Source organism: Chrysemys picta, chromosome 3 (genome assembly GCF_011386835.1).
Source record: "Chrysemys picta bellii isolate R12L10 chromosome 3, ASM1138683v2, whole genome shotgun sequence".
Classification (NCBI taxonomy): domain Eukaryota; kingdom Metazoa; phylum Chordata; order Testudines; family Emydidae; genus Chrysemys; species Chrysemys picta.
In genome coordinates, this window is record NC_088793.1 from 64,853,628 (window position 1) to 64,875,138 (window position 21,511).

The 21,511-nt window shown below is 39.7% G+C and overlaps 1 long non-coding RNA gene across 3 annotated transcripts in view; it reads right to left on the reverse strand.

The window, feature by feature from the left end:
* The window catches only part of LOC122173569 (uncharacterized), a 64,573-nt gene that overhangs the window by 24,902 nt on the left and 18,160 nt on the right, over positions 1-21,511 (reverse strand). For 2 of the 3 annotated variants that reach the window (XR_006174145.2, XR_010599501.1), the window contains exon 1: positions 11,424-11,853. The exons of the other annotated variant lie outside the window; for it this stretch is intronic. This is a non-coding gene — a long non-coding RNA (uncharacterized LOC122173569). Of the gene's footprint in view, positions 1-11,423; positions 11,854-21,511 lie in introns of those variants that run through there. 3 annotated transcript variants of the gene reach the window in all.

The window sequence follows — 21,511 nt, forward strand, 5'->3', positions numbered from 1 at the left end:
CCCAGGTTAATATACAACTCAGATCTTACCCAAAAATCAGGCTGTTGCCAAGCCTTTAGTATCTAAAAATCTAAAGTTGTATTTATAAAAAGAAAGAAAGGCAAGAGTTAAAATTGGTTAAAGGAATCAAATACATACAGTAATTGCAAAGTTCTTGGTTCAGGCTTGTAGCAGTGATAGCTTACAACAGTGATGGCTTACAACTGCTGGTTTAAGTCAAGTCAAATCATTGGAAGGTCCTCAGTCCCTTGGTTAGAATGATCCCATTAGTATAAATCCAAGGTCCAGAGGTTTGAGCAAGAAAGAGGCTGGAGCAGGAAAGAGGCAAAATGGGTGCGTTTCCAGGGCCTTTTTTAGCTTCAGCCATGTGGAGGGGCACCCATTGTTTCAAAAAAAGCCCTCAGCACAGCTAGTGGAAAATCACTGGTGACAAGATAGTGTTTGGAGTCACATGGGCAAGTCACATGTCTATGCATGATTAGACACAGTAGAAGCCATTACCTATACCTCAAACAGTGTAGGTGGGCATCTTCCATTGTGAGCTAAATGTTCCTTGATGAGCCACTTAATTTGAATAGTCCCCTCCAAGATGTGCTGACTAACTACCTTGTGGGCATTACCACAGGAGCAAACATTTTGAAATACAGGTATAGAGCTAACCGTCATAACTTCAAATACCAAAATGGTACATCCATACAAACAGCATAATCATAAGCAGCAAATCATACCCTTTCTATTGACACCTACTTGACACTGTATAAGATTCACTGCAATTATATAACAGTGGTAGCAACAATGATTTGCATGGTCATATTTTAATCAGATATCACACACACATTGTAAAAACTAAAGATTCTCTGTAAAAATGCAAATTCCACATTTTTTTCCACAGCAAACGAATTTTCAGATTCCTGATAATAATAAAGTGTTAAGATTTTTAAAGTTCATGCTTCTCTAGGCTTCTCAGCATATCCCTTTCTTAGCTGTATCTATCTCTCAGATTGAAAACTCTTCAAAGAAGGGTCTTCTTTCTGTTTTTCTTTCTCTTGTACTGCTTCATGCACATAGTTGGCACTCAAATAATTTGACCTGGCCCCAGGTAACAGTGTATTTAAGCACATTCTTAATTTAAGCATGTAAATATTCCCATTAACTTCAAAATTGGGCACATGCCTTAGTACCTAGTTGAATTGGGGCTTGGTTTGGGTGATGAAGATGCTTGGGAGGAGTCTGCTATCAAACAAAAATGTGCTGAAAGATAAAATTGTCATTGTATTACACTTGTCACTTTTCCACATTGAAATATGTATTTAAATAAGTCCCCTACATAATCAAATACTCTTAGTTTTGTCACATGAAGTGTTTGTTTGGGGAAGAGGTGAAAATGCAGGCAAATTTATCTTCCTAGGTACATCTGTGAATCTAAGGATTTTATACTGCTACCCAAAGTGGTTCACAATATTATGATTATTTATACTGAGTTACTATCCAAAAGGCACTTTCTAAACATATAAGATGACCATTCCTGCTTTGAAGAGCTTGCAAAGGCGCAGCCTAAAAGAACACTCCCACCCAAAATATTACATAAACAAAAAGAGAACAAAGAGCGGGGGAAAGTATATATACTTATATATACAATATATAAAAACATAGTGGTCAGGCTAGTTGCATTCATATAGGCATTCAATTTGGCCATCCAGCAATGTAAAATGGCTTGTGGATAGTACAAGTGATAGAGGACTGGACGGGTCAGTAGTGGGACATACAGATCTTCACCTATTGGTTGCTGATCTTTAAGGCTGTCAATATAGCAATATAATGTCTAGAACAATAAATTTCATTTTTAAAAATATAATATTACAACATAAGCATACTTTAAGTATACAACTAAAGTTTCTTGTTTGACATAGATTGTTCTCTCTTTTACTAGTGCTACTGAGGATCATCTCAGTCTTCATCAGAGTAGCTTTATCATCATGAACTTAGGTTAACTCTTGACTGTAAGATCACTTCTTTCCCAGGAGAAAAGTGTGTATCTAAACACAGCTGATTGCATTTCAAATCAATAGATATTTTTTCCTGCAAAAACTCACCCTCCACTTATCTCTAAGCCAAAATTTTCTCCTGGGGTCTAGTGCTTGCTACTGCTGGTCCTGAGCTCTGCCAATAGAGCCAAAGATTAATTTGCAGCAGAAAATAAATTAAATTTAAATTTTAAAACAAGTAGTTATTGATGTTTGCCTGCTGAAGTAAACACAGCACATTTATTGCAAATAAGGAAGAAAATGTGGAAACTTCAATATGCTGCACATACAGATGACATTTATGTAGAATTATAATCTCTGACTCAGAGAAAGGAAGCAGAACTGCACAAAACAAGAGTGTTTGATACTTAAAACCAACCCTAAAGTCTACACAACAAATACACCTGGAAATGTTGTTGATCTAGAATACTGCAGGTAAATGTCTCTTAAGTTCTGAATGGGGGATCTTGATTCTAATATTCTGCCCTCCCTACATAAGCAGAATTCCTCAATCCAGCGATCTATACATATTTTGAAAGGGCAGCATATTGAAGTCAAGATTTTCCAAGCATATATGAAAGGAGAATTTCCCCCAAGTTGAAAAAATAGCATGTCAATAATAATAATAAAATAATAATAATATTAAGACAGAAAAATGGTTCCTGATACCTTAAATTAAGCAAAAACAATGAGGAGTCCTCTTGGCACTTTAGAGACTAACACATTTATTTGAGCATAAGCTTTCATGGGCTAAAACCCACTTCATCAGCTGCATGTAGTGGAACATACAGTAGGGAGGTATAAATACACAGCATATGAAAAGATAGGAGTTGCCATACCAAGTGGGGGGTCAGTGCTAACGAGCCAATTTAATTTAAGTTGCAAATAGGCACTTCTCAACAGTTGACAAGAAGGAGTGGAAATCACTTTTGTAGTGTTAATGAGGCCAATGTAAACAAGGTGGCCCATTTCAAACATTTGACAAGAAGGTGTGAGTATTTAACAAGGGGAAATTAGTTTTTATAAAAACGAGGAGTACTTGTGGTACTTACTTAGAGAGTAACACATTGATTTAGTTTCTGTAGTGACCTATCCACTTAGTCTCTATTCAGGCTTAATCTGATGGTGTCCAATTTGCAAATTAATTCCAGTTCTGCAATTTCATGTTGGAGTCTGTTTTTGACTTTTTTTGTTGAAGAACTGCCACTTTTAAATCTGTTATTGAGTGACCAGGGAGATTGAAGTGCTCTCCTACTGGTTTTTGAATGTTATAATTCCTGATGTCAGATTTGTGTCCATTTATTCTTTTGCGTAGAGACTGTCTGGTTTGGCCAACGTACATGGCAGAGGGGCATTGCTGGCACATGATAGCATATATCACATTGGTAGATGTGCAAGTGAACGAGCCCCTGATGGTATGGCTGATGTGGTTAGGTCCTATGATGGTGTCCCTTGAATAGATATGCGGACATAGTTGGCACTGGGGTTTATTGCAGGGTTTGGTTCCTGTGTTAGTGTTTTTGTTGTGTGGTGTGTAGTTGCTGGTGAGTATTTGCTTCAGGTTGGGGGGCTGTCTGTAAGCGAGGAATGGCCTGCCTCCCAAGGTCTGTGAGAGTGAGGGATCGTCCTTCAGGATAGGTTGTAGATCCTTGATGATGCACTGGACAGGTTTTAGTTGGGGGCTGTAGGTGATGGCTAGTGGTCTTTGTTGGGCTTGTCTCATAGTAGGTGACTTCTGGTACCTTTCTGGCTCTGTCAATCTGTTTCTTCACTTCACCAGACGGGTAGTGTAGTTTTAAGAACGCTTGATAGAGATCCTGTAGGTGTTTGTCTCTGTCTGAGGGACTAGAGCAAATGCAGTTGGAGCTTGGCTTAGACAATGGATCGTGTGATGTGGTCTAGATGAAAGCTGGAGGCATGTAGGTAAGTATAGCGGTCAGTAGGTTTTCGGTTTAGGGTGGTGTTTATGTGACCATCGTTTATTAGCACTGTAGTGTCTAGGAAGTGGATCTCTTGTGTGGACTGGTCCAGGCTGAGGTTGATGGTGGAGTGGAAATTGTTGAAATCCTGGTGGAATTCCTCAAGGGCCTCCTTCCCATAGGTCCATATGATGAAGATGTCATCAGTGTAGTGCAAGTAGAGTAGGGGAGTTAGGGGACGAGAGTAAAAAGTCTTCCCCCCACCCGGTGTATACTCTATTATAGGCAACATGTTTATTAATATGAATTGTTCTTTGCCAAACATTTTGTCAAATGTTAATATTTTGGGCTGAAATTTCCTATCCTTGAAGTCCTCAGTATGACTTTTTCCCCTCAAAATCTTCAGTTCAAGATAGCCAGACAATTATGAATTTAGTAAAAAAAAAAAAAAAAAAAACAGGCAGTTTTATCAGTGTAAAAAAAATGTTTTCCCACCATTTTTTTTTTTGCAACAGTTGGATAATTTGATACTAGCTATGAGCCAGGGAGAAACAAGAGACATCAGAAAGTGAAGTTGTTTCCTAATCGCTCCTATGATTAACAATTTTCATTTTTGTTCAACTCCAAACAGTTTAGTTTGCAAAATTTGTTTCTCTGTGAGGACAAAAACCATACGCAAATTGTATATTTTCTTCACTTACTAATGAATCAAGGTTAAAAAAAAAAAAAAAAAAAAAAAGACAAACCCAGGTTTTGATTGCATGTCAAACTTTCCCCACAGTTCTAATGAATACTCCAAACATCTTTTATCTGATAAACATATTTAAAGCAGGCTTTCAAAAAATCATTTGATTTGGCATGTGTTTGTTGTGATTTATATATGAGACTATTGTTATATGGCTTCTGGAGCTGGGTTTTATGTTAAGGAAATGATTAACAGACAATTGTATGTATTTTTTAAATTACCTCTACAATGCTTGGTGGTAAGATTTTTAAAAATACAGTTTTATGCAGTGTATTATGCACACTTAAACACAGAGTCTTCATTTTGATTTTTTCAATCACATAGCAACCTAGCCCCTACATGGTTGCACTTAAACTGTTTTGTCATTATCACCATAACATTATCTTTTTATCCTATATACATCATGTAATCGCCAAAGACTTGAATTAGCATTGTTTTGCAGATCAGTGTAATAGGATTTCCATGGACTTGCATTGCTATTACTCTACTGCTGTCTTGTAATTTTAATATGGTGCAGCATCCATTGCATCACGTTGTTATATTGTTAACATTTTGAAAATGCAGAATGATCTCCAAGGACACTCAGTGATATTGTTTTCATCTTCCCTGATATTATGGTTCTTTTTTGCCATAGTATTAACACTACTTATGAAAAGTAACTTCTGACCATGCTCAGACTTTTTTCCAAAATGCTAAAAAATAATAAAGATTATTTGAAGAGTTTCAGGTGCAGTATCACTAAAAAAGTAGGTTGGGTATTTTGACATCACAGCAGCCTTCAAAACAGAATATGAATACAGAATTAAAAGTATCATTTCAAATGTACTGTGCAGCCCCCAAAGCAGAATTTCTGAAAATGATGTTAAGTGTTTAGGAGAGATGATTGGCCAGCAATGTGACATTATTCCAGTAATATACTGTTGCATTTGTAGGACTGATGCAAAAAGTAATATTCCCCTCTTTCTCCATAAACTTTCTACAAATTACCACCTAAGTCTAGAATTACTTATACTTCTTTGCCCTACTGGTTGTGGGGAAATGGACCACAGAGAGATGTTAATCTCACAACTTCACCACATTCCCTCCCAACCTGAAGATCTGGATCCCCATGGACATCCCACAATGTAGCTTCTTTGGAGTCTAGGAGAATGGTTGCAGAACTGTCCTTCCACTGGCCATGTTTCACCTGGCTCAGAGCTACAGATTTTTAGCTCCCCACTGTTCACAGAAGAAGAGGGAAGCATGGAGCCCTGGCTAGGAAGCGTAAACCTGAGCAATAAGTAAAAAGACAACACTGGAGTACAAGATGCATGGCCTGGTAGTAAAATTCTTCTCACGTTCTGACCAAATGGTAGGAAGCCAAAGACTATCCCACTGTGTTTTCTAAAAAGGCATGAGAGATGAAGCACAATGCAGTGAAATCTATTGCATTAATACCAAGGATATTGGTCAGCAGATGGTCTCCTACCTAGAGTCAGATGAGTGACTTGGTCTAATTTATACTGTGAAGTTCCCTTCATTTTCTGCTTTCAAACACATCCTGATTTTCTCATATTTATTCATTTAAAAAAATTTTGTCAGCTACTTTCTGCAAATAATTCTTGGTCTGCAGATTGCTCATAAGCAACTCATTGCATGATTTCAATAGTCCAAGTCTGATCTGCATTGAGTGGTCACAAAGACACATGGCAAGATTCTGTTCTGTGATGAGATGAGTAATTCTTCAAATCAAGTTTCTGGTACAGATGTTCCTATATATGAATTTGGCATTGACTTTCTGTGACTGTTGTATTCCTTTAAGCCTCTCTATCTCAATGAACTTCCATATCAGTAAAATCATTTGCTATAATATTTGCAGAAATCCAAGAGGGGAGCACCCAGGGAAATGGTCAAAGCTAAGTTGCTTAAAAAAATTCAATCAGTAGTCATGAATAATTTTTTGCAGTATTTGTCCAAACGTATGCCTAATGTTCTCCTCCAGATATTTTTACATTTCTTTTCAAAGCTGAATACTACTGTGACAACTAGAAGCAATTAAATTTATGTCTCTGCCTGTGTTTGTACATCCTGTGGGAGGCAAAATACCATAATTCAGTCACAATAATTTTTTCTGCTGCTAGTGAAAAAGCCATGTCATGGTACCCCCGCTCATAAAAATGGTATTAATATTGTCTATATTCTCACTTTTTCAGTGTCATTTCTGTGACGACAGCTTCAGGAGTTAATGAAACAATCCCAGCCAACTTTTAAATCCATTTATTTTTTTATTAAAATAGCTCTGTTATTATGTAAACATGTTAAAAGTGAATACCCATTCAGACAAAATACATGCTACTGCTGATGCTGATCTTTAAATGTGGCAACTATTTATATGGAATTGTAAGTACTGTGCACTAGAGAAATATTTGGCAAGACTCTGGTAATGCACACTGCAACGAATAAAAATTATCCAATTAAAGTATTGCAAAACAAATTAGAAGGCCAATCAAAATGCTTCAGTGATGGTGGTAAGGTTGAATTACAGACGCTGCTGCAGTTTATGGTGGGGGTAGGATGATGAGTTCCTCAATGAAAAGAGATATAAATAAAAGCATAAATAAGCATCCTTTTTTTAGGGAAAAAAGTGAAAGGGAATGCTGAATTCAGCTTATCTGACACTGTTGGGGGGATAAAAAAAAAACCCATTCCATACAGCATGAAAGAGGCTGGTCCTCTGATGAAGACTAGATTACACAGGTCTTTCTGTGAATTTCTTGAGGAAAGGCTTTGCAAAAACTTAATGGAAGCACTCTATATATCTTGTCACCAGGACAGCATAGCACAGAATATGGAGAGACTGGGTGGATCAAATTTTGCTCTGAGTCATACTGGTGTAAATCTTGCTTAACTCCACTCAGGTCAATGGGGTTACGTCAATTTTATACTGGTATAAATAAGAGCACAATATGGGTACATGTCTTAACTAATATTTTGTAGATCAACAAGACAATTTGTGCATGAAATGCATGTGTGAATGTATTTGACTATGGAAAAAAACTAGTCTTTAATGACTTCTCAAGGGACTGACAGATTGGTTTCTTAATGCTGTCTAACAAAAGTTATAAAATGATAATTTAAAAAAAAAATTTTGGTCTTCAGTAAAGAAATCACACATTATGTACATGTATACTCCTGTAATATTTACAATAAGATTTTTTTTAAGTTCTCTTTTTTGTCATAATGTTCCAATTGGCTCCACCTTTCCCATCAATTGCCATTACAATATATTTCTATATAGGTATTTATAGGATATATCAAAATGGTATTTCTACAGTTCTTAGTGGCAGAGTTCGCAAAAGAGAGATAGTTAGAGATGATGAGAGGGATGGAAGAGGGGGAGTGTGAGAGTCTGAGTGTGAGAGTGGAGGATTTTTTCTCCTGTTCTTAAAATTTATTTTATAGTTAGCTGACTATGGCCCCAATTCTTCAATGTCTTGCACATTGATAGATTGTTGTGCCTACATGAGTCTTTGGCCTTGGCTACACTGGCAATTCACAGTGCTGCACTTGCTGCGCTCAGGGGTGTGAAAAATCATCCCCCCTGAGCGCAGCGAGTGCAGCGCTGTAAAGCGCCAGTGTAATCAGTGCCTGCAGCGCTGCCCGCTCACTCGCAGCGCTGCAAGCTACTCCCCTCAGAGAAAGCGGCAGCGCGGTGAATCCACGAGTGTAGCCAAGGCCTCATCAATGACAGAGATGCTCCATACAGGTATGACTGTCTGACTGTACACAAGAAGTCATAGGTTCAGATCCTGATTAGGTATAGTTTCCATATTTACCCTCTCTTCTGTATATCATCTCCTCACATGATGTGTGTGTAAATGTTTTGGCCCGTTTTTATTCTCAGTTGTGTTGATATTTTTGTAGCTATTTATATCATTTTTATACTTTATCTATTGCATTTAGTCCTGTTGTCGCTCCCCTGTCAGCAGTTTTTCTTTCTGAAGTATTTCCATGTTTATTATAGTTTTCATTTTCCAAGTCATCTTTTTTTTTTTTTTTTTAAATAAAGGCTCTGAAAGTAATCCTAAAACAACAGGAAACTATTTGTAATGCATACCACAAAAAAAAAAAAAAACCCAATACTTCAGAGATAAAAAGTTCAGATCGTATCCAAAACTGCATAGGAATTCCCAATGACTAATCTGTCATCTGTCAAGAAGGGACTAATTTGTTTGGATATTATTTACTGTGAATCTTAGTCTTTGTTGCTAGTGGCGAAATATATGGTACCACGCTGCATAACAAATTGCATATGTTTCTTAGTTGCTCCTTTCTAGTGCAGTCTATTAAAATCAGAAAATAAAACTATAAAACTGAAGAGCCAACTGTTACTTACAAAAGGGAAATCGCAGTACTTTTTAAACAGTGACTGATTTATCAATCTTCAGGTTATGCTGTACTTTTATTATACCACTAACAAACAGGAAACACTACATACTGACTACAGAGTGGTTAGATTTTGTGGACATTATACAACCTCTTTTGTATAAGGGGCTAGGTCTAAAATGATAGATTAGATACAGATGTACAGACAGGTGTTTTGGGGAATGTAGTCATGATTTATAACTGTCCTTAGAAGGGTTTGTATGTGTAAATATTTTCCATTACCTCATGACTGGGCCCTGGTTTTGTTCTTTGCTACCTCCACACTGAAACTGAACCATTAATATAAACATAAATCAAGAGAAGTAGTAGTCCACACATACATGGAACGATCAATAACAGATTGAGAGTATAACAGAAGAACATCTGAAGTAAACAAAGCTACTACTTGAGGAGGAGAACACAGTCTGGCTCCTGGGGAAGGTATGAGAGCATTATAACATGGTTTTGGTTCTACTGATACATTTCTAATCATAACTACGTAAAAAGCTTTCATGATCTTTTAATAAGTCCCCAAGCTGGTTAGGACTCAGTCCTGCAAGGTGCCATACTTCTGCAGCTCACATGGAATTCAGGGTCTCAGTTTCTTACAGAGTTAGGCCCATGTATGTACATGCCTGTTAACAATGATTATTGAGAAGCCACCAAAAAAAAAAGTGTATTTGGCCATTCTAACGAAGTCACAAACTGCTGGTTTTAAATAAACATGGTGGTTCAGGTGAATTATCCAATACATATAAAGTTATGAGATTTCTGGGAATTATTCAAATAAACTCAGTTGTGATGTTGCTCTGAGAGTGACCAATTTCCCTATTTTTATTCACATGGGCCCAAATTTTGCAACCTTTAGCGAGGCAAGACATCCTGAGTAAGCATCTCAATGGTTGGCTCTAGTATTTTTATAACATTAAAATTAAAAAATAATATGCCTGGCTTCTAGTGGTTCTGCAACTTATTTTCAATTTGTGCCTGAGCAGCGTGCACACAATCACTTCTGCATGTCATTTTCTTTATTAATAATTATTATTATGGTGACCTACAGTGCCAGTCATGGAAGGGTTTCCATTGTGCTAGTCTCTGCACACACTTCTAATGAAAAGAATTCCTTTCAAAAAAAAAAAAAAAAGCTTAGTGTTCACATATACCAAAAGACAAAAGCTGGTGAAGGGGAAGGATAAGAGAATATTGAAAGATTATGCTTGGTATAATAAGCAGCAGTCTCAGCAAACCAACGGTTAAGCCATTGCAGCATGTTTTTTAAACACTATCACACAAATGTTAGTGTTCAAAAAGTTTGTACACAGGTTATTTTGCACAAATTTCGAAATTTGTTCAACCAAATAGTTTCATTTTGTCACTCTGCAACTTTTCTTAAATTGAGGAAGTTTTGGAAAGTTATACACAAAAAAAAGGAAATGAGAAAGTAAAAAGTGAAAGGTAACCCATTCTATTGCATTAATTGGCTAAAAAAGGTGAAGATGAAAAACAAAAATCTGAAAGTTCAGAATTTCAACATTTTGGGTATGTTTTGGTTTTCAAAAACCAGAAAGGTTCTACTTTATTTCACAATTTCCCATAGAAATAAAAAATTGAAGATGACATTTTCTCAGGACAAATTTCATGTTTGACAAAACCTAATTTTTCAAGAGAAAAATATTTCAGTCAAAAATTTTCAACTAGTCCCACCCATTCAGAGTAACAGTTTTACTTCTTAAGGTTAACCATCTATGTGAGATATTAATCTCTATGGGAGATATTCTCTTCTTTAGGGTTAGATTCTTCCTAGCCCCCACAAAGGAGGGCATCATGGGAATGGGAGTCTTTCTGCCCCCTTCACCAACTTCTTCTTCATAGCTAAGAGACAGGCAAAAATTGCAGTCCTTACACTCAGAACACTCTTTAATAGCTTGCCCCAAAAGGACAGGGAGGAATGGAGAGTAGGTGGAGCTACAAATGAACCATCATAAAGAAGGGTGGTGGGAGAAGGTAGTGTGCTGTACAGTTAAAAGGGGTTGTAATGGGCTGGACTCCTTAGTGCACCTACTGTGGTGTTTGGTGATCTTTCAGAGCTTAAGAAGCTGTTGGGGATGGTTTAGATATATGTAGTCCTGCTTTACTGCAGGGACTGGACTAGATGAGCTCTCGACATTCTTACATTTCTATGATTCTGTACTCAACTCCTATTGAGGGCAATGGGTGCTATCCTTGTATAGAAGAAAGGAACAGAACTGTGTTTATTCCAATTTTTTTTCCTGCTTAAGAGGTCCATACCAGCCTGCATTTCTAGGATTCATTGTAAGGGGTCGGACTCACCCCTGTGGTGCCTCCTGCTGGTCATCTGGGGAATCAGCTCAACCCAGCCTCCGGAGCACCCTCTGCAGGCCGGTGATCTGCCTTGTTCTCTACCGGTGCCCCTTGCTCTGCGTGCTGCCCCCTGGCAGTACCCACACACACTGGGTCTCCCCTCCCAGGGGAATCCCCATCCACTAACCCCACCTCGCCTCAGAATAAGGCTACTGCCAGTCACCATCTAGCCCCACGCCCAGGGGCAGACTGCAGTATCAGCCACTCATCACTGGCAGGGTTGGGTTTGGACCTGCTGCCTTGATCTACATCTAGGTTGCCCCCTGCAACTCCCAGTAACCTTTAGCCTAATACTAGGCCACAGCCTGGGGCTTTCCAGCCTTTCCCCCAGCCCTGCTCCACTCGGGTACAAGCTCCCCGCAGCCAGGCCCTTCTCCCTCTGAAGGCAGAGAGAGACTCTGAGCTCCTGGCTCCCAGCCTCTTTATACAGGCCAGCTAGACTCAGATTGGGGTGTGGCCCAGGTGCAGCTACTTCACCAATCAGCCCAGTAGCTGCTTCCCTGCCCCAGCCTTCTCCCAGGGCTGATCCAAACCCCTCAGGGCAGGAGTGGGTGTCCACCCCACTACATTCATGCTGTACTCCCATTGATGATAAAGTGAGCTACCCATATGTAGCAGGAAGAAAAGAGAACTGTTTCTTCCAAGTTCTGCTTAATCTGCTAATGAGATTTCCCCCCCCCCCCATGAATGTCAGCACTACTGACACAATGCAGCTGTATTCTATTCAGCATCTTGCATCACCAAGAAAATGGAGAGCAAAATTCTGATTCAAGAATCATCATTGCTGGCGTAGTTCAGCAGCAATGTACAAAGCAGAACGAACAGCTTATTTTTCACATATTAGGCTGAGCCTGATGTGTGGCAATTAATAAAAAATCTTTTGAATTCCTGAGTGAATTTAGCCAAAAATTCAGCACAGTAATCCAAAGATTGCAGTCCAATGCCAGAGATAAATTTGAAAGTAAGGAAATTCTGAACTGGCAAAATACTAGAAAGAGCTGTGTGCCCAAGGTCCAACCAAGAATAGGGGTCTCATTGTACTAGGCACCGTACATACACAGAGTAGTACATACACAGAGTAGTAAACAGTCCCTGCTGCAAAGAGTTTACAATTTAAATAGGCACAGAAAGACAGGGTGGGGAAAGGGGATATGAGACAAGTGGAATGATCAATACGATTTTGGGGAGGGACACTAAGGGGGTTTGCTAGGAGGGATATGCTAAATGGAAAGAAGACTGAGAATGGAGGGAGGTGAGGGAACGTGGTAAGGGCGGAAAGAAGAGGGTATAAAGGGCAGGTGGAGTGAGTCTGAAATGAAGATATAAGGGAATGAATGTGTGAGAGGGTTGGAGCAAACAGCCAATCAGCACAAGGCAGAAAATGTAGAAATCACTGATGGCATCTTCGGCATCTATTGGTCCTTGCTGCTTCAGTGTTTGCTCGTGCGAGTTGAAATTGTTTTTATTGATGGAAAATTGGGTTTGTGGCTAGATAATTTTTGGAGCAAGTTTATTTCCATGGAAAATTTTGACTTTTTGTCCCAAAGAAAGGAAAACGTTTCAGTTTTTGGTTCAAAATTTTCTGTGGGTGAAAAAAGAATTCTGACTAGCTCTCCTGCCAGCATCTGTTTCTTTGGCCTTGGGGCTGGCTCCTTCCTAGAATTTTCTGCTTCCTCAAGCCAATATGGCTCAGGGGAGGGGGGCAATGTATGAGTTTTAGTGCTCCTTGAGGGGAAGGGTAGTCACTCCTGCACAAATCTGGGTCCAGGACAGTGCTGGGGAGAAGGGGGTGGTCCTGTCTGAGCCCCATCTTTCTCCTGCCCCCAATGCGGCTGTCAAGGCTGTATCCCCACTTTGAACTTTAGGGTACAAATGTAGGGGCCTGCATGAAAACTTCTAAGCTTAACTACCAGCTTAGCTCTGGTCCGCTGCCACCATCCCAATGGATTCCCTCCCCTGGTGGGAAACCTTTCACCAATTCCCTGGTGAATACAGATCCAAACCCCTTGGATCTTAAAACAAGGAGAAATTAACCATTCCCCTCCTTCCTCCCACCAACTCCTGGTGAATACAGTTCCAACCCCCTTGGATCTAAAACAAGGGAAAAAAATCAATCAGGTTCTTAAAAAGAAGGTTTTTAATTAAAGAAAAAGGTAAAAATCATCTCTGTAAAATCAGTATGGAAAATAACTTTACAGGGTAATCAAACTTAAAGAGCTCAGAGGACTCCCCTCTAGTCTTAGGTTCAAAGTACAGCAAACAAAGATAAACACTCTAGTAAAAGGTACATTTACAAGTTGAGAAAACAAAGGAAAACTAACTTGCCTGGCTATTTACTTACAAGTTTGAAATAGGAGAGACTTGTTTAGAAAGATGGGGAGAACCTGGATTGATGTCTGGTCCCTCTCAGTCCCAAGAGCGAAGGCACTCCTAAACAAAGAGCACAAACAAAAGCCTTCCCTCCCCTCCCCCCAAGATTTGAAAGTATCTTGTCCCCTTATTGGTCCTTTGGGTCAGATGCCAGCCAGGTTACCTGAGCTTCTTAACCCTTTACAGGGAAAAGGATTTTGGAGTCTCTGGCCAGGAGGGATTTTATAGTACTATACACAGGACAGCTGTTACCCTTCCCTTTATAGTTATGAAGTACCACAAAGTCACACGTAGCAGTGATTTGGTTCAGATTTAAAAAGGCTTGTGGGTGAGGGGAGAATCAAGGGATTAATTGGTAGATTTTACATAAACTGGGTGCTGTTGTAAAAATCTATAAGGTGCAATGCAATGGAGAATCAGTCCCACTGTCTATTGCAGGCCTGTTAGAAGGATATTAAGCAAAGTACCATTCAGCTCCCTGGTACTTTTGTAATTCGGTTAAATTCAGACTTTCAAAGCTGAGTTATACACCTTCCAAAAGAGGCATTAACAACAGAAATGCTGACAAGCAACCTTAAGTATAGCCATAAGAATAGCACTGCTATAATTTATTATTACAGATGACTGAAGACTGAATGCTCTTCGTACTGGATTTGACACACACTACAAATCTTGCCTGCCCAAGTTTGGGATTTGTTTTTAACATTTTAATTTCAGATTTATATAGTAAAGTTTAAAAAATATTGAGATCAGCTCCTTTGGGAACAATTGTGTTTCATACAGAGGCATCTGCAGAAGTTATAAAGTTTAATTTCCACCCTTGGAAAGTTAATTCTTTGTCTTTTGAGCCATGAATTAAAGTGCATGAACTGTAGTATCAATGGTTGCTCTTTTGACACTGACTGCATTACAAAAGAAAATGTGTCAGGTGCTCTGAAAAATAGATAAATGTAGTAATTCAAGAATGTGAGGAAAGTAGCGATCCTTTCACACTGCAGAACTCTTGGGATCATTTTAATCATATTTAAAGCGTCAGTTTAATCTAATAGATACATCCTGGTGGCCGCAGGGCAAAAAAGTCAGACCCAAAGTCCTGGCCCTACCTCAGAGACTGCTGGCAAATATATTCCTCCTCATGCTCCAGTAACATTTCCAAGGGCACTGAGGTTCTTAAGTCACTTAAGTGTCATTTTCAAAGTGCACTTAGGAGCAAGATTCTCTACTGCTTTGCATTTCCTGCCAGTGGAATATAAAACACTATCCAATCAGAATGCTAGTGTTTAACATCTACTTTGCATGTGTGTAAATGACTGCCAATGACTGATTCTGATCTAAATTATTCTGGTATTAATCAAGAGTAGCTCCAGAGAAGTTAGTTGATAGAGTCACACCAGGGAAAAATTGGTTTGAGATCAGAATCAGGACCTTTTAGCTCAGAAACATAAGTGGAATTACTCTTGATTTTACACCAGTGTCACTTGGATCAGAGTCAGGTCCTGGGTATGCAAGCAGACTAGCCATTATCCAGTCAGTAGTACACACAACACATACCTTACACACACAATCTGTGGTTTGCATCTCTTGAAAGGAGCATTTGCCAGGATGCTGGGCTTATCCAGTAATTCAGTATTTACTATCTGTGATAGCTTTTTCCCCATGTAAAGTTAGAGCGATCTAAGGGATGCCTTTTGACTAATAGTGCAGCAAAATAGAGGGTTTATGCATATTGTAGAGAGGAAATTAATAGTTAATGGTAAAGGGATGCAGAGCCTTTAACCTCTAGCTCACTAATGCATTTACATCCATCTTTAACCGACAATTTCAGATAAGCTACCTGTCATCACATAGGTGAGTCTAGGTCCTAGTGGACAGGAGTCTGGCACATAAAAATTACTGATATAAATATCCATTCTTGCTGCAGTTCCAGTAGAAAAGCTAACAGGCCTGATCTTATGGGTGCTGACCACCTCACAGAGTCAGGTGAAAAGTGAGCAGGGAAAAAAACCCGACAGATCTTTTCACTTGTAATGGTGATCCCTTTCCTCAGGGTTGGGGAAAACTCACAGGTTGGTCTGATGGAAGCTTGCATTCCTGGCACCAATGTTTTAACTGGTTTGTGGGTAAACTGAAGGCTTCAGTCACCACTGCTGCCATTTCAGGGCTTCTCATGAGCACTAGATTTGGAAGAAAGAAAGAAAAAGAATCCACCATCCCTGAACCTGGTAGAATTCTAAGGATCGACTTTCATCCAACTAATTAAAAGAAATATGCAAGTTACTCAATCTGCTAAATACAGTACCTGTGAAACAAGTTTTATTTGCATTTGAAAAGCTCTAACCCCCCAGTTCTTAGTGGGGGTAACACAGCTGGGAAACATCTAGAGTTAGAGATTAGACAAATAAAAGGGCTTTAATGTTTTTTTGGCAGTCAGACATTGGAAAAAATACTCATTAGGCCTACAGATAGAAATATAAAAAAATACTGAAATGTATAATCTATCAGAGTTCAAGGCTTCTCTTGGGAAAATTGTTAAAAATTTGGATCAGATACTTCAGATGAAAGACTTCAAATAAGGACAATTAATATCAGTAGAGAAGATTCAGAAGGTGTCTGTGAGTTCAGCCTAAGGTAAAATGCCTAGTGAAGTTATATTTCCTGTGGAATTGTATTCAGTGTGCCAGGATAATATTACACCATTTGTGATACAATCTATACTATATGTGAAAAGTATGAAATAGGAGATTTTACCCACCTGCAGTAAAAAAAAAAAAATCTTAATGTCTATGTTTTTTAAAGCATGAATCATCTTTATATTTAATTAGTTGCCAAACCAAAATGCTATTAAGAATTTCAGCCTTTAATGAAATAGGTATCTCCGATAATTACTCTTACACAAATATATGCAGTTAGAATGCTGCAGAATGGCCAGTTTTCATTCTGTAAGGGTTTTTGAGACAGGTAGGGATTTTGTACAAACATGCATTTCTATTCTACATTCTCTTTCCTAAACTAAATACACATATAAATAGTAAAATAAAGTTAATGAGAAAACAGCTGTTGAAAATCTAAAGAAAACAAGAGCTGGGAAATGTGTGTAGTTGAATCAGAAAGGAATTCAAACTAGCCAGCACAGAGATGCTGACAGAAATAGCAATGGGCAGAGCAAAATCAACATGAAGGAGACAGACTGGTCTTGGTAACCGGATTCCTATCCTTTCACCTCTAGATCAGCAGTTCAAATCAAGTCCAAATAGGTGATGACCAATGATAGGTGGTAATCAAGGGTTGATGACTAATGTAAAATAAATCGATAATCTCACTATAGCTCCTAGTTGAGAGATTTTCGCCACTACTATTGGTCCCTTTGCAACAGTCTCAAAGAAGCCATAAAATAAAAGGAAATTGAACTACTAATCCCTAGAGGTAGGTGATCCTTCCAGGTGAGAATTGAGGCACATTGGCTAGGTGGTATGGGAAAGTTTACCATGCCATTGGCCATACTGCATCTTTTCTGTGGATAACTAGAGAGTTAAACAAGCACTGCATGTTTCCTTTTCCTTGGAGGTGATGGTAGTCACTACGAGTGCACAACATATGTCTGGGGCTCCATGCAACTTCAAGAGGTACCACCAACTGAGGGGACGAGCTAGGGATAAGATGGTCTAGGCAGCAAGTTCCCCTGGAAAACCTGCATAGTTCCTTGAGGACATTTTTAGGGGAGATAATGCTAATGAGAAGATTAATTTCCAACTTGAGTCTTGTGCCTGGCTCGTGTTGGGAGGTAGTGTGAAACCAAGGACGAGGACAACCCACAGACCCTTCGGCTCCAGACAGTGAGAATCCCATATCCACTCTCCCTTGTGCCTGGCCAGTGACCCATCCCCGTGCCCCAGGCAGGGGAGAATGAGTCAGGTTTTCTGCACCATACAACATTCCACACCAGCAAAATATTTTGTAACTTGGTGTTTTCCCAACAGAAAAGGAATGATTCGGTTCACAGAGATTAAAAATAAGATTTATATTCCTGTTGCCTCCAGACAAAAAATGTTTGAGACAGAGATAGGAAGGCAGCGAGGGGATGGTGACCTGAGGGATAAGATATTTTTCATAGAAACCCCCAAACAAACATTAAAAAATAAGTTTGCTTTACTTAAAAAAGTGGAACATCCAAATTGCATTTTTAAATAGACTTCTCTATCAGTTCAACTAATTTCCTATTAGACCATGAGCCTGATTTACTAGGAAACTTCTGAGAAATAAATGTGAAAGTGCTTGCTAAGCTGATTTCCCTCCAAGCTCAGCAAGCTACAACAGCAAGTAATCAGTAAGCACTTTATTCACACCAAAGAGATCTAGTCTCATTGAGACTAATGAGTTACATCTTTGTCACCTACGCAGAGCAGTCCCCTAAAAGTTTTATATTGCACATTTATAGATTCCAAGGGCAGAGGGGACCATTGTGATTATTACTCTGACCTCCCCTATAGCACAGGCCATAGAACTTTCCAAAAATAATTCCTAGAGCATATATTTCAGTGTTATAAAATCATGACTGGTGTGGAGAACGTAAACAAGTGTTATTTACTCCTTCTCATAACACAAGAACTAGGGGTCACCAAATGAAATTAATAGGCAGCAGGTTTAAAACAAACAAAAGGAAGTATTTCTTCACACAACACACAGTCAACCTTTGGAACTCCTTGCCAGAGGATGTTGTAAAAGCCAAGACTATAACAGGGTTCAAAAAGAACTAGATGAGTTAATGGAGGATAGGTCCATCAATGGCTATTAGCCGGGATGGGCATGGATGGTGTTCTAGCCTCAATTTTACCAGAAGCTGGGAATGGGCGACAGGGGATGGATCACTTGATGATTACCTGTTTTGTTCATTCCCTCTAAAGCACCTGGCATTGGCCACTGTTGGAAGTCAGGATACTAGGCTAGAGGGACCTTTCGTCTGACCCAGTTTGGATATTCTTATGTTCTTAAGAACATTCAATCTGGATTTAAAAATGGTCAGGAATGGAGAATCACGACCCTTGGTAAGTTGTTCCAATGGTTAATTACCTTTACCATTAAAAATTTACACCTTATTTCTAGTCTGAATTTGACTAGCTTCCACTTCCAGCCATTGGATCATGTTATGCCTTTCACTGCTTACACATCTTGTTCTCTGATTAACACTTAACACAAATCTCAGCTAAATTGCAGACACTAAAATACTTTCCTGGTGCTTTGGACATCCAGACAAAATTATTTGAAGTCTTCATTAATGTCTTACCTCATGGGCCAAAGCTCAATGGGTGGGCACTCTGGGACTGGGGGGGCCTATTGCTGGTCACTCCTCTAAGTGGATTTCCTCTGGATGGTGTCCACTAATTCTTTAGACACTTTTGAGGAGCAGTGGTTGTTATTGGGGGGGGGGGGGTTCTTTGCTTAGTACTCCCTTCTGATTCCCTGATTTTCAACCTTTGACCTTCATTCCTGTCCCTGTTTTCTCATTTGTTGTTCCTTGTTCACTTTCCATCCAAGTTCAGTGGCACTTCCCCCATTGTTCAGGAAGTGGGTCTTTAGATTTGGGTAGGACTAGGCATGCTCAGCCCAGTACCTGCAATTGGTATTACATGGAGCGATTTTCTTCCCATTACTAACAATTCAATGTGTTCATTAAGTCACTAACAAATGCAAAGGTCTATTAGATCATGCTAACATAAAATATATGAAAGAGATTGGTATGAAGCAAAACCTATAATCCAAACCATATTTGAATTAACCCCAATTCAGCACGATACTTAAGCAGGTACCTAACTGTAAGGACACGCATGGTCATAAGGAAGTTATTAGGGGCTACACATGTTCTTGAAGTTATGCACTTGCCTAAGCACCTTGCAGAATTGGGGCCTTTGGAAGTTAATACTATTGGTCTCACTACATCCAGAAGTAGAACTTACATTTTTGCTACTGTGAAGTTAACAGATCGCTTGCCTCTTTTGCCACCATATGTGTCTGTGATGGGGCACTCGCCTCTCATAAGAGCCTCCTGTTAGCTGGGTGTGGGGCTGCAATTTTCTTTTTCTCGTGCCGCCCCCTGTAGGTTGATGATTTCATCAAGTGGGTCTTCAGTGGCTCAGCCCTCTGGCTAAGTCACACATACAACAATGGATGAATGAACACCTTCTGGGTAACAAAGGTCCAACCGTGCCTATTGCTGTGCCCTTGTTAGTGTCTTTAGCCCTTTCTCTGTGCTCAATTCTCAGCCCCTTCTGGGATAGCTTTAAATCCATCCCGGCTATATTATACAGCACTGCCCAGGGGCTTTCTCCCTTGAGACTCTTTGTCTTCACCTGTTCTCGCTGCCCCAGCTCTGCAGCCAGGTCACTCTTTAAGTTCAGTCTCCTTCCAGGGTAGCTAAATTCAACAAATGGTTGGCCCTCTCCAGGGTCTTCAGCCCAGGCTCTGGGCTATTAGTAAAGAGTCATATCCCCTTCTCGGGGCTTTGGCCACTTTTCCAATGACCAGTGCAGGAACTCACTACTCTGTGTCCCAGCTCAGGGACCCTATAAACAGCAGCTACATACTGCTTCCTACTAGCTACTGCTACAGCTGCATTGCCTGGGCTGCTTTCCATTTGGTCTCATCACCTTCACCCATTACCTTAGGGTTACAGTTTTTGGGTTCTCTGTCTGATCAAGGCCTCCCTGCCTGGAGAGTTTCACTATCTTCCAACCCTTCTGATCCCAGCCAGGAACTGACCTGCTTAGACCTTGCAGCTCTTTTCATCTGAGCCTGCTGCTCTATGATTGGCTGTTTCCCTGCAGCCTTTCTAGGCAGGCCTGGAGGACCCATCTTCACTGCTCCTTTCCTGAGGCAGAGAGTGGTAGGACCATGAGGTCTCCAGCAGGGGGGCCTGAAAGAGACTGGTACCCCCAATCACAGTGTTTCTGTGTGTTCTTTGCTGCTGCCTGCAGTTAGGGTGACCAGATGTCCTGATTTTATAGGGACAGTCCAGATATTTGGATCTTTGGCATATATAGGTGCCTATTACCCCCCATCCCTGTCCCGATTTTTTACACTTGCTGTCTGGTCACCCTACCTGCAGTACAATACAACACAATGAACTTGAACTTGGAGAAGCTCTGCCCAGTAGCTAATAGCAATTAAATTATTATTAATATATTTCTTAATGAAAAATATTCAGAATAGCAAGAACCCATTCATGTTTGTGTATTTCCTAAGTAGGATTGAAAGTAGATAATACCAATTGCTTTAGGATCAAATTTTCAAAAGCACCTAAGTCACTTAGCAGCCCAAGTCTCATCCATAAAAGTGAATTAGGCATTTAGAAACCTTTCATTGAAAGTCAAGTGGTTGTAGGGTCCTAAATGCCTAAGGGGACTTGGGCTTCCTAGTCACTCACAGGCTTTTTGAAAATCTGTAAAATGTCTTGGACACTAAGAGCCAGAGTCACAAAGGAACCTAGGTGTTGTGAAGCTCAGCATCACCATGCCTAAATTTTAGGTGCCTAGAAAATCACAGTGATTCACAAAGTCTGAGTTAGGTGCTCAGGGTCCCGTACTGTGAATGGGGAGAGCTAGGTGCCTGAGAATGGCATTAACAGAAGCCAACATGCTAGGCAGTGCCTTGCCGAAGCAAGCCAATGTAACTGC